Consider the following 12,750-nt stretch of genomic DNA (forward strand, 5'->3'; position numbering starts at 1 on the left):
AAAAAATAAACACGAGAGTGTCCATTATAGGAATATTTTGGGGGGTCCATAATAGGGAACAAGAACGTCCCGAAAAGGAACATGAAAACCAAATGAAGTGTCGACTATAGGGAAGCAATTTCCTATTATGAACCCCCAGGGGGTCTACTATAGGGCGAAATCAGTCAGACTTTAAAATTTTAATTCCAACGAATAACGCCGTGTATTTGAGTGTTTTATGTATATATCGTAAAGAGGAGATGCAGAACTTGTTATTAGATATTAAGCAGAATTAATATGTTAAACATTTTTACTCCTTACACACTAACTTTTTCTTTCTCGAGCTCGGCAAAATCGGGCACCGCTGTAGCTCAGTAAATTTCAGAACTGAACTTCGGCATAAAATTTGGTTTATTACTGATTTTCGGCATAATATTTACCGTATCTCAGCAACTGAAACGTCACTTTTACTGAGATCTCGGCAAAAATCATGTTTGCTGAAACTCGGCGGTGCCCACCTCGGGAAAATAAACAAAAAATGCTGAGATCTCGGCGAAAAAATTTAAGTGTGTATGACAGGAAAAGCAAAATTCCGCTACTAGGGGGTCCACTATTGGCCATTTTACCCTACTCAAATTAATTCATGAAAAAAATGTTACTTAGGACCTTTTGAAAAGTTAAGCGAGATTTATCTCTGAGAAGCGTTTCAATCTTGGTGCAATTTATTTTTCACATATGCATGAATACTCAGGGTTCTGCAGGGTGGCTGCAAATTATCCGGACAGATTGCTTTGCAGGGCAAAAACAGACAATAAATGAATGAATCAGTAGTTGCATGGGCATAACATCTCAGCAATAATCTTTTTTCAAAATATTTTTAAAAAAATTTTGTCTTTATAAACGATACTTTTGTACGTGGTTGGATCATCATGTTTTCCAAAAAAAAAATTAACATCAAAACATGCCATTTATGTAGAACAATCTAAACCTGTGCGCCGATTTAAAATTTATCGGCGGCGGCGTGATAGATCATTTTCAGCCAGCTTCGGCATCATGCCATTATTAATCGGCGGCGGCGGCGGCGTGTGTCGGCGTGAGTCGGCGTGAGCCTATTTTTCGATTAGAAATTCTCTGAAATTCTTCCAAAAAATCTTCCGGAAATTCCACAAAGAATTGCTCCGAAATTTCCTCCAGGAACTCCCCCGAAAGATGCTCCAGGAAGTTCCTCCAGCAATTCTTTAGGAAGTAAATCCAGCAATTCCTCCAGGAAGTTCCCCCAGGTAGTTTCTCCAGGAATCCCTTCAAGAAGTTCCTCCAGGATGTTCCTCCAGAAATTCATCCAGGAAGCAGAAAGATCCTCCAGAATCTCCTCCAGGATGTTCCTCTAGAAATTCCTCCTGGAAGTTCCTTCAGGAATTCCTTCGGAAGTTCCTCCAGGCATGCCCTCCATGAACACTTCGTAAATTACTTCGCAAACTTTAAGCACGAGGACTCTTCAGATATTTCTTCCGAATTCCACAGATAACAGATATTTAGGGTAGAACAAATTTTATCGAGAATCTTGTGGAAACTTTCGAATTGATATACGTTTGACTGTCACATTTGGGTTGCGTTTTACACAAGGGGAGAAGGCGGAGCACTGAAGCCCTACACCGACATGTGCGACATCTGGATTTGATTCTAAAATGTAAGCAACAGTGTTAATACTCTACCACCTTTTTGTTATGGTTAGGCAATTTCTATGCACACTTTTGTTTTTGATATTTTATCAAAATCAAGCACTCAATCATGCAGCAATATAACGATGAGGTATGCTTGAGATACCTGCTTGATTATAAGGACTCGAAAAAGAATTTATTTGCAGTAACTAATCGAATATAAAAATGTTCGCATTAACGATTGCGCCCTAACACCGGTTCTAAGCTTCGATGCATGTACACGAGCTTTGTTCGCCAGTGACAGGCGTGTAAGGCTCTTGGTTTTACACAACGATACCCATCTCCAAACGATTGCCAAGTGCGTTTCCAATGTTCAATACATTTAAACCAACGGTTGCAGATGTTAACACACGTATCGGATACCAGCCTCAATAACTGTTATCTGTGCGAATTCCTTCCGAAATTCGCATGGAATTACACTACACTCACCTCCCGGGAATTCTTCCGGAAAATTGTCCTGGAATTTTTCAAAAACTTTATGCGAAAAATAGGAAAACTTACCCACATTCCTCTCGGAGTTCTTTTAGAAATTAACTCGGAACTGGATAAGATGTAATACTCGGATGTTGGCTTTCGCAGTCTGGAGAATCAGGACGATGTTTTTTTTTTACTTGCCCGACGATTACTTGTCGGCCGATGGTTTATGGCTTTTTTTAAGGGTCGTATAGTATACGACTTAGCCGAAACGGCGGGCGAGTAAAAAAAACCATAGTCCTGATTATCCAGACTGAGAAAGCCAACTTCCGAGTATTACTTCTTTACAAATTCCTTCAAGAATCTCCCCGGAAATTCATCTGGGAATTATTATAGTGATTATCCCGGCAATTTCCAAGAAAACTTCTCCAGAATTTCTGCTATAAATTGCCCAAAAAACCCTACAAGATTCTCTTGGGAAATTCTTTTGAAAACTCCTCCGACATATCATATGAAAATTATACCGGAAAGGATCCCGCTTTTTCTTCAAAGGCTTCTTTAGAAATTCTCCAAGATTTCCCATAAAAATACCTTCAAGGACATCCGCGAAAATTGTTTAAAGAACTCTTCCAGAAATATCTGTTCCCCTGAAAATTTCTCTAGAATACTCCTCGAAGAACAGCTTCAGGACATTCCTCTTTTATGAAGAATTTACGACAGGAATATCCGAAAGAGTTCAATATGCAATGCCTGAAGTATTTCTTGAAGGAAAAAAAATTCAAACTCAGATTTTTTTTTGTTTAATTTCTTGAATAAATTACGTGTGGATTTCCTGATAGACTTATAGGAGACATTTTCGTAGGAATTCCGAAAACAGTTTCTGGAGACATTTTAGAAGTAGACGTATTAGCGCATAAAGAATTTCAAAAAAAGATTGTTGAGTTTCCAAACAAATTTTAAATGAAATTCTGAAATATTTTCAGACTAAAATATTCTAGTACGAACTGCCGAAGAAGTTCTAGGAACAATTTCTTGAATCCCTGAAGAACAATTCCTTGTTTTTGTTTGACTGAGCATACGATGTACAACAAGGGATCTAGTGTCATATGAACTTTGCTGAAAATATGTACTTCGGACAGGAACTAGATAAATCTAGATTTTATAGCAAAAAAAGCCATCGGCGTGATAAAAAAATATTCGGTGGCAGGACGGCGGCGGCGGCGGCGGCGGCGGCGTGAGAAAATTGTCGGCGACGGCGCATAAGCCTAAACCAATCTCCTTTATCTGTGTGAAAAATACATCGAATTATCCTATTCTCTGATATTTATGCCAAACGATGTCGTGACAAATGGATTTATGTCGAATAACTCAGTCCCCAATAAAATATTGAAATGTTAGCGGGGAAGTACTTTCCATTTCCATTTACTTTCCACGAAAACTGCTACATAATCCAGCCACTAATAAGATTTTGATTTTCCGATGTATAAATAAATGTACCTATTTATTAGGAAACTGTTCCCATTTTTATCTCACTAAACATATATTCAACTCTCGTGTTTTTTTTAATCATATGAGTGCCCACTACTAAAAATCAGAAGGGTTATATACAAGATACGCCCGATGTAAACTACCTAAAACAGATTATAAGATAATTTTTGTTCATTTGATTGCCTGTGTCACTGGTTTGAGCATGAGCTTAGAGTGATTCAACTTTTTGCTCCCCTATGCTTGAACGATAACATTTGCTATTTTAATGAACCTTCTAAATTTTGAACTGAATGGTTGTAATTTGACTGAGCACGAGTAGTTTGATACTTGAATGGAAATTTAGAATTCGTCCCGTATGTGAAAGATCTTTTCGTGAAGCGGCCCAATAACTATTTAAATATAACTAACCCGAAGAATAAAATAGTTCCTAATCTGTAAGACAATTATTGTTGCGAAGCGAACGGATTGTTGTTGATATTTATGTTATTCTTTTACGTAAATAATTGAATTTCCCACGATTCAGTATTTCGCGAGTATGTTCTGCACCGATCGCGCACCAATTATACAGTCGACTCTCTACATCTTGATATATCTCCTTATGTCGTAGTTTTCTCGGTCCCTACGAACTACATACATTTTTGTTTTCTACATCTCGATAACCTCCCTATTTTGGCATTTCTCTATCTCGATGTGTACTGATCATGTTTTGTTCAGGATTCATTCTCTCAATGTCGATATTCAAATCTCTAGGCTACTACAGTTTTGGCTCTAATCCCGAACATGACTCATATTCCGAACACTGGCGTTTTGGCACCCTAAAACTACACGATTAAAGCCAAAAAGACCATTTAAAAGCGAGTGTTCGGAATATGAGTCATGTTCGGAATTTGAGTTAAAACGGTAGACCATCTTTGGACAATATCAAACATATCAACAAAAAAAATGACATTTGTTTTGTTGTGGTTTTCATAACAACGAGCTTTTTTTATCTAGTACCCTTTTTCTTCCGTTCCTCGATCTCTCCTTATCTCTATTTTTCGAGATTTTTCCCTTCAATGTCAGGATCTTTCGAGATTTTTTGAGATTAACTTTTTCGACCACACACAGAAGAACAAAATAACGAGACGAGTCTCGAGACTGTTCTGCACATCCATTATTTCGAGCTTCTAGTGTCATAAGACAGTTCGTACTACAGTCGCCTCTCCACATCTCGATATCGAAGAAGCCATCGAGATAGGGAATACCAGATTATAAAAAAAAACTCAAAGGTGCAGCCTAAACGGGTTGTACGCAAAGGTGACGTTGAACTACGTAGCTGTATGTAATGTACAAGGTTTCGACTTTTCTGTACGATGAGACCAAAGCAAGCGTTTTTCAAGCCCAGGGTGAATTTGCTTTCGTTGTTTATCCTGTGCTCCTGAGATTGAGTCAGCATTAGGAACCCTAGTGATGTATATAATTTTCAAACCATATATAACACCAAAACACAATGCCAAACATCCGATTGAATTTCATTGTTGATAATAAATTGGTATTAGTTAGGTTTACATTTAAATGATAATTTCTTGGATAATTTTGTGATAATTATCAAACAATTCCAAAATTTGAAAAGTTATCGTCGATGACAACTCGCCTACTTTCACACCTGAGAAGTTATCAAATGATATTTCCAATAATTATCGTATGAGAATGGTTCAGCACAACCCTGGCTGATAGTCTACCGCTACAACCATTACCGACGCAAACTGGAGCAGAGACTAAACACCCCCACTAAGTCAGTTTAAGACCCCGGTAGCTTATTACAGTAAAGCCCATCGTAAAAGCTGGACTGTCAACGGCATTTGGTGGTCATCCTATGGAGGAAGTCAGAGTAGACACGACAATGCAGCTTGAAAGCTTATTGATAATAATTATTATTCCTTCACGTGAGTTGCGTCGGACTTTGCGTTTACTCCAGCAGACACCTAGGAATCAGCGAAAACGAGCTGAAGAAAGTTTCCCAGAACGCATCCACTGCAACAGCGAAGAAGATTCCGAGCCCCTCTACAGTAGGGTGCCAATGGAATGTATGGGAAAAAAATTGTCATTGAATTTCAAAAAAACAACATTGCTAACAAGTTTCATTACCCCAAAATATGACCCCATGCAAAATTTGAGCACAATCAGACATGATTTAAGGGTGCCTAAAATTCATCAAAGTTTTGAAATTTTTACCCATGAAAATTTTCCCAAAGGGCGACCAAAGGAAAAGTCGAAAATCGAATTTTTGCTTTTGATGACAAATGACTTAAAAATGCATGAAACGTCGAGATCTAATGTTACTTTTTTTGTTTTTTGATGCCAAAGGACTCCAACTTGTTCTCCGGTTTACACTTCTTGCATTTTTGTGGGTAAAAATTTCAAAACTTTGATGAATTTCTGCCACCTCTAAATCATGTCCAATCGAGCTAAAATTTAGCATAGGGGGATATTTTTTGGCTACGAAAACGTTTTCGTATCGTCCGGTGTTAAAATGCGATGAAAAAGAATGTATAAGAGAAAAAAACCGATTTTCCTCAAAAAAAAAATTTAAGTGACATCAGATCTCGACGTTTCATGCATTTTTAAGTAATTTGGCAACAAAAACAAAATTCGATTTTCGAATTTTCCTTTCCCCCCTTGGGAAAATTTTCATGGGAAAAAAATCAAAACTTTGATGAATTTTAGGCACCCCTAAATCATGTCCGATTGAGCTCAAATTTTGCATGGGGTCATATTTTGGGGTAATGAAACTTGTGAGCAAAGTCGTTTTTTTTATTTAAAAATTTCATTTTCATTGGCCCCTACTCTACAGGCATCAATAGCGAGAAGCTGCTGTCAAACGCCCCCAAGCTTTCGAGAAAATACGCGCGTGTAAGTTAGCAGACACGAACTGCACCAGCTAAAAGCCTTGTAAGTTGAATTAATATTACCTCTATACTGGCTTGAGGTCTCCAGTCAAATTTATTATTTGGCGTTCTTATCGAAGAATGCCATGCCAAACAGCAGCCATTTTAAATTAATAATAAGAAGCAACAATAAAGTATAAAGAAAGAGAAAAAGTATGAAGTGTCAGCTGCCTATAGTTTGAAAATTGAACCGGAAAGAGGAAAGTTTTCTCTGGAACAGCAATAACTAAAGAAATGCTCATAGATTACTAAGTTGAAAAGCAGCCCAAGTTCCAGTTGGAATGTAGTGCTATGGAAGAAGAAGCTTACGATGCACTTACGAGATTAACTGATTTACCGAAACCGAGTGCTAAACTTTTAGCAAGTTTTCAATAGTAAATATTATCATACATAAATATTGCAACACACTGGAGTTGGTTTTTTCACGCGGATGATATGGGGCGCGTGAAGAAAAACAACGTGAAAAACCGCGTAAATCCCAAAATATGTCTGAATAAACCGCGGAAATCCCGAAATTCGAGTGAAAAAAATTGCATAAAAAGCGATTCCTGTAAAAATAACCGCGTAAAAAATGACTTCAGTGTACATCGGGTATGAAGCGTTGACTCTTCCTTGATCGAATGGCCCAAGAAAATGAAAATCCATCGAGAAACGGCTGAGATATTAACGAGCAAAGTATATCATATTTTCGTGACGTTTTTCGATTTTTTGCAATCGTAAAGTGTACCCCAATATAGAAAAGACAGACGTAGTTCTACGTCAAAAAATTGTGACCAGTCAAATTGTATTTTAATTAGCCATATATTATCAAAACTTCTGAAATAGCAAATGCTGTCGATTATTTTGAAGAGTAATAAATAAGCAAAACAGTCAATGCTTGAACAACACTAGTATTCATATCTGATAAAGGAATTCATTCACACTACAACGGTTATAAAAGTATCAGTAGGTTCATTGTACCACCTGCTCCTCTACCATATAGTACTTTTAACACGTGGAAAAGCTTGGCCGCGAAAGACTAATGACTAATGAATTATAGATGTACGGTCCGCGGGGTTAACTTTTGCTAGCGAACGCCAAATATGCGGATAACTAATAGCTGAGGATTTCGATTATAATTTTCCTTTTTATTTGCTTTATATTTTTCGGCACTTTCCTATGGGCGCTATATGGTCGACGGTCAGATGCGCGAAGAGTAGCCCCATCATCGGTGTCTGCAGTAAAAAAACTGCGTGTTCGAACAACGGTGGTAGATACTGGACCAATAGTTCAAGCAAGGTGCCGAATGGTCTGCACACAGTTTTCAGTTGGCAATCGACCTTCGAACCGGTCAAACTGCACTCCCTGAGGTAGATAGAAATTTTTCCTATAGATCAGCCAGCCTCACTCGGGCACTTAACCTTATCAGTGTGTACTGTTGGCAACGATTCCAACGAACTTGGGCCAGGGGTTGTGGTGGTTGATTTGGTTCGGGCTGAAGAACATCAACCAACCCAGCTAGATATCGACGGCCACTGCGTCAGCCCACCAAAGTCACGACGACGCTATCAATTCAAGAGCATGGTGATAATAAAAAATAACACCACCAACCGAAGACCAAAATGCGCGAAAATGTTGTCGTGTCGCGGTAGTGTTGTGATAACGGGAACCGATTAGTGCAGGACTGTGGACTACTCGCCAGTAACACTGCAGAGCTTTATTGAAGCAAACCGAAGGCAAACACAGACTTTTGTGAAAAATGGCAAAAATTGCTCTGTCCACAGTACTGCGAGTGTGTCGACGGCGGGTGCGTCCTGAACGTCGCGAGTTTGTATTTTTCACAAAGAACTAAGGTGCGTAGTGATAGTGCCTACCGAGCGCGAGTGACGAATATTGACCTTCAAATAGTGTATTCAGTGGATTTCCGAGCGATGGATATCTTGGACGTTGAGAAGCATGACCACGTCGAAGAGTTTCGACGTCAGTTCACACCGGAGCTGTTCGAAAAAGTAAGCAACGAATGAAAGCGAGCAGGGTTGTATTTTCTTGGAAGTATAGGTGGGAGGAGGATTTGCATTCGGAAATTAATCTTGAGGTGCGGCTTGCTGCATGATTCATTCTTCTACCAAAGCACAGTAGGAAACATGCAAGCGGGTGGGCGAAAATCCATTATTTACGTTTATACCAAGAGTTCCATGCATACTTTGTAACCTTGCTGCCGAATATTTTTCTAATTAACCAAAAAAATACAAATAACTGAGGTACGAAAATAAAGAATCAGTAGCCTCCAGACTCCCCATAGTGCGTTAGGGGTAGTCAGTGTCTGCCACTACTGTATTACGTAAGGATTGACTCATTGGAAGGTATACCCCCCCGGAACACTGAAAACAAGTTGAGTCATCGAATGAGAGTAATTCCTTGGTAAAAGCGGCCATCACATGGCGTGGCACGCCTCTCATTTCCTGCGAGGCGTCAGAAGCTAAGAATCCCGTTTACACTTTATGGGTGGTTCGATCGATCTGATTTCAGTTTGACACGTATTAAAACTTATCGTTGCGATACGCTTGTTGGTAGATGAATATTATGATTTTTTATGGACAGCTTTGTGCGCTGCACCGTGACAACGTTAAGTAAATATAAATATCTGTGATGGGGTTTATTGATGGCAACAATTGTAAAGTTTGGCAATATTTGTCGATCGAGATAATGTGTGCGTGTGTTATCACTTTGATTTTTTTTCTTATTTTGATGCCGAGTGCCTAATGCAGTGGCGTTAAAATTCGCTGAAAAAGGTGCAAAGGTGGGAGACCGTGTCCCCTCGCCCGCTCAAGAATGTTAGATTGTCGTTGGCAATTTGCGTTTATCGACTGACGTATAGTCTGCTTCGAATTCGATACATACTTAAATTGATGATTTGTAATATTATCTGAAATATATTCACGATTTATTTCATTATTTCATGTATTAAAAAGTATTTGCAGCTAATTCATTATCTGCACATTCAAATTCAAATTCAAATTTCACCATTCAAATTTCAATTATCTTCGGGTCATTTGGCGACTCTATGAATGTTTGTATACCGACTGAACTCATAAAATTCAGATCCTATTCTTTATGTGTCGTATGTGTCGAATCGATTTTCCATGGATATTTATTTTGATATCGATAACCAACATCAAAATTATTTCTCAATTCGTTCTCATCGAAGGAATAGTTCTCTATTGGTTCATGGTTTATGCTCTTTGTGATCCATAGATTCTAATTAAGTATTATTTAAACATTTGCACCATTCCAAGTCTTAGAAAAATTCTCTGAACCTGAAGTATGGACTTTAAAGCCTCCACGTGTAACCATTTTTTTTTTAATCATTCATGCGTTCCAAGACCAAATTGAATATGCCTACACCAGCTGCTCCATTCTGAGTGATCCATAGAGTGGTAGGTCATTTGACATAATGTCGTTTGGTACAATGGCCATTTGTCATCACAGCTCTGTGTAAACACCGATGTATGAACTAATGCAAAATATGTTGAATTCCACATATAATTAGTGTCTTTTGAACATCAGAAGAGAGGTGGTGGTTTTCATGTTTTGAATCAGAGAACGTACATAAAAATCATTACTCGAAAGTAAATTGGTAGTCTCCATAATGTTTTTATTCTATTCACCTCTGCTACTTATCTTTTTTTTGCTTCTGGATCAGAAACAAGATTGTCTTTAACGTGTTACAAAAAGGAAAACTACAAATAACATAATCGTAAAAAACTATTTTAGTTACATAAAAATGGCAATCAGATTTGGGGAAGGGTAGTTGAACAGAACGGTTAACCAAACAGTTCATTTGGCCGCAAACGTCATTCAACCGAATAGCTTATTTGATAGAAAATACCGTTTTCCAGAAATGAATATTTGACCGAAAATGTCATTTGGCCGACCAGTTCCCTTTGGTTGAACACATCATATAGTCGAAAATGTCATACGACCGTAAATGTTGTTTGCTGAACGGGTATATGGCCAAAAAATTCACGATAGTGAAAGTGAAATGATAAATGATAATCGAGAAGTGAGAAGCAAGACCAGAGAAGTGAAAAAAGCGACTTTTTTGTCCGTGAGATCGGTTCGGACAAATGATATTTTCAGCCAAATTGTTTTTTCTCGCAAATTTTTTCAGTCGTTTGTTTCGACCAAAAAGTCCTTTCGGCCAAATGACTATTTCGGTAGTATGACCCTTTCTGTCAAATGAGATTTGTAGCCAATCCATTTTCGGCCTAATTACCGATTCGGTAAAACGTTCAATTCAACCAAATGGAATTCGGCTAGATGACTATCAGCTTAAAGTGATAATCGGCCAAATGATATTCAGCCAAATGACTTCTGTCGAATGATCTTTGTCCAAATGACTCTTTCCCAAGAAATCATACGCTTCCTACTTCAAAGACTAACATAAAACTTCCCTAAAAACTAGAAATTTTCCATAAACGATTAGGAAATTGCCAATGAAGTAAATAAATAAACATAAAATTTTCCTAAATAATCCAAAATCTCCATAAACAATTTTTTTTGAGGATTTTATAATTGTTTATTGTTGATATTGATTCATTTTGGAAAATTTGTGTTATTTCTTCAATGGAACATTTTGATTTCTTTATGGAAAATTCTTATTTTATAATTGTAATTTTTGCTTTTTTATGGACATTTTATTCTGCTGCCTATTTCAAAGGATGCTTTTACGATGTTAAAAGAAAATAAGATTTCTTCTTTGCCTTTTTTCGGTCCAAGGCAAGGAAAGATATCTAGACCAACATTTGAAAAGGGCGTAACAGCCAAAATTTATTCATTCTGGTTCTTCGTCTACATACAAAGCTCTATATGTGGACGAAGAATCAGAAGGAATAAATTTTGTCTGTTACGCCCTTTTCAAATGTTGGTCTAGATATGATCCCTTGAAAAGATGCATTTTTCCGGTACCAGGCTTGTGAGAATGTGATTTTTTATAAATCTTCATTAACGAGCCTGAGGCTGACTCATTTCGTTGGTGAGAATATGATTCCTTCTTTTAGTCCATTTGCTTGATTACAAGAGAAGATATGATCCCTTCTTTCGAATATTGCATTTACCCGACATAAGGCTAAGAAGGATATAGTAGTTCCTTCTTTCAATTCGTAGTACCAGAGGAGATATGATTCATTTATTAAAAAGATGATTGTTGTGGTTCATGCGTTTGCTTGGATATGATTCCTTCTTTTAAAGTAAGGGGAGGAGGAAAGGAGGAAATTACTTCTTCTTCTTTTTTTTTTAACTAATTTTATTTGTTAATTATCTAATACATGCATTCATCTCTTAGACTAGGTGTTCCGTGTTTTCTTAACACTATCATCCTTATTTGCTATGTCATATTTTTAGTTATTATTAATACATTTCAATTGCCTCTGGCAGTTAGAATTTTTCCTCTGGTTGAATTGAACCATGTAGGAATTACAATGTTTTCAACTTAAACTAATCTTAACCTATTTTATACTAAGGGTACAAGGAGTTAATCGTTGCAATAGAAGATTGCAACGATTTTTGTCTAAAATTGGAAATTATTTTGTTGGACATTTGTTGCAATGTCTCAATATTAGAGATTCTATGAAGTTCATTGGTACTATACCACGGAGGCAACTTCAGAAATCATTTTCAGAATTTTATTTTGAATCCTATGAAGTGCCTTCTTTCTGGTATTGCAGCAACTAGTCCATATTGGCACAGCATACAACATGGCAGGTCTAAAAATTTGTTTGTAAATCAAAAGTTTGTTCTTAAGACAAAGTTTTGATTTTCTGTTTATAAGTGGATATAGACACTTAATATATTTGTTACATTTGGCTTGGAGGCCTTCAACGTGATTGTTAAAAGTTAATTTATGGTCTAGAAGATGTCCTAAATATTTGTCTTCGCTAGACCAATTAATAGAAACCTCATTCATAGTGACGATATGTTTGCTAGAAGGTTTCAAATAAGAAGCTCTCGGCATATGTGGGTAAATTACACGCTGAGTTTTGGAAGCATTCAGGGAAATTTTCCATTTTGCAAGTAAGTGGAGAAAATATCCAAACTTTTTTGCAATCTACTACAAATGACACGAAGGCTACGCCCTTTGGCTGATAGACCTGGGTCATCTGCAAACAAAGATTTTTGACACCCTGGTGGTAAATCAGGTAAGTCAGAAGTAAAAATGTTATACAAAATGGGTCCCAGTATGCTGC

Source organism: Armigeres subalbatus, unplaced genomic scaffold, assembly GCF_024139115.2.
Source record: "Armigeres subalbatus isolate Guangzhou_Male unplaced genomic scaffold, GZ_Asu_2 Contig1180, whole genome shotgun sequence".
Taxonomy (NCBI): domain Eukaryota; kingdom Metazoa; phylum Arthropoda; class Insecta; order Diptera; family Culicidae; genus Armigeres; species Armigeres subalbatus.